Source organism: Petaurus breviceps, unplaced genomic scaffold (genome assembly GCF_028583685.1).
Source record: "Petaurus breviceps papuanus isolate PSGF00001 unplaced genomic scaffold, PetGlider_PUasm1.0 186, whole genome shotgun sequence".
Taxonomy (NCBI): Eukaryota; Metazoa; Chordata; class Mammalia; order Diprotodontia; family Petauridae; genus Petaurus; species Petaurus breviceps.
In genome coordinates, this window is record NW_027185798.1 from 33,254,812 (window position 1) to 33,256,603 (window position 1,792).

General features: G+C 46.8%; 1 non-coding gene across 1 annotated transcript; it reads left to right on the forward strand.

Annotated features, from left to right (window-relative positions):
• The first annotated feature begins 1,306 nt into the window (after window positions 1-1,306).
• TRNAI-AAU (transfer RNA isoleucine (anticodon AAU)) lies at window positions 1,307-1,380 on the forward strand. Its single transcript has one exon. It is a non-coding gene; the product is annotated as a tRNA-Ile (tRNA).
• Window positions 1,381-1,792: the final 412 nt, after the last annotated feature.

Consider the following 1,792-nt stretch of genomic DNA (forward strand, 5'->3'; position numbering starts at 1 on the left):
ACAATGAGCAGTCTACTGACTGATGTTTGTGTTTTGGCAAACTTTCCCTGGGAAGAAATAGCCAAGCCATCCCTTAAGTGAGATGGTCCGGGACCCTTTGAGTAGGGGAGGAAGTGAAGACTTCTTATTGAACCAATAGAATCTCCAGACTGTACATACTAAGGACAGAGAATGGGCTGGGGCAGCGGGACGGTGCTGAAGCTAACGCTCTTTGGAGTCCTAGTCTGTTGCTAGGATCCTTGACTTCAGAACCCATCGGAGAGGTCTGGTGCCCACAAACGAAGTTCTTTCGCTTAAGGGTTCTACACAGTACTTTTGCAATCCAGTGCCCTCTGAGCTGTCTTCATGTGTCTGGAGTAGATGAATGCCACCACAAAGATATGGACATTCCTTGGTAATTTCCAGTATCAGATGCTTAAGGACTCTCTTCCCTCTCTTTTAGGACTCGGTTCTCTTCAAAAACCCTTGATGCTTCTCACTCCAAGTTCCAGGTCTGCTTCCCCCTCTGTAGTCTGCCCTTCCCACAGAGACTTGGAGTGTTCCTCTGAGGTTACAGTGTTTTATTTCATGATTCTAATATAACTTCAAAAGACAGGCGTTACCTTAACCTGCCCCTCCGCCCAAAAGAAGTTGGGGGTGGAAGTGAAGGAGAGGAAGGATGTGTTTGGAAGCAAAAGTCTAGATCTGGGAACTTTTCCAGTGAAGAATGGCCCCACTGACAATTGGGCAGTGAAGCTATGTCTCCACACTCCTCAGACTATAGTGGTCCCCTCATCTGGTCCCTGGCCTCCAGTATCCCAAGAAAAATGGAGAACAGAGGTGACTCCCAGCTCATCTGGGCCCTGTACAATGGTTCCGGTGCTGCTGCATCGATAAGCCTGAGCTCCTTGGAGGGAGGACCCGACTTTGTTGTCGTGCTGCACCCCCACCCCAATTTGACCACTTCAGCACAAAGCTGGGCTGTTGTTTTCTTTTTTTAGGATAGTCTTAGAGAGTACCCAGCTACTTTGTCCTGGAAAGTGTTTCCCGCATTAGGATAAATTGTCTGTTCATCTTCGACAGGTCCATGAGTCAAGAAATGTAATTGAACTGAAATTCGAAATTGCGTTTCCAAAGGTGCCGCGTGGGTCAGGAAAGTGTTAGCCAAGTGCTGTCGAAGAGGCGGTCCCTACAAGAGGCATGGGTGGAATGCATTGAAAGCTATGGGTCCCGCTGGCTATCTGGAATGTCAAAAAATTACTCTCCTAGGGAAGTCTGAGTTTCATGTCAACACTTAGAAAATCCTTGCACAAAACAATAACTGTAGGGCCGGTTAGCTCAGTTGGTTAGAGCGTGGTGCTAATAACGCCAAGGTCGCGGGTTCGATCCCCGTACGGGCCATTTGTAATGTTTTTGAAAGGAATAACAAACTCATGTGCAGCATCTTGAATCTAACGCTAATTAATCCGAGATTGGATCCTAGAAGCAAAATAGAAAGGTGAAATTAAGGAAGTATCTCTTGTAGACCTGACTCTGGTCTACAAGAAAGAGCTGGAATTCTGCTAGGCCTAGGCGAAGAGCTAGTGCATTCGGGAACAGTGACAAGTCCTAATGCTGAGGCTTCCCGAGGAGAAATGGCCAGAGTTGGAAGAGGAAACAGGCGAGCTTAACTATCTGGCCAATGCTCAGCCCAGCCGAAGCGACAGGATTTTTGATAGTGCTGTATGACGAATCTGGGAATTAATTTAAGTCAACTTGCACTTGAGCTCTATAACTAGGTTTTATCTTTTTGAAGAAATGTGTCTTTGGGAAC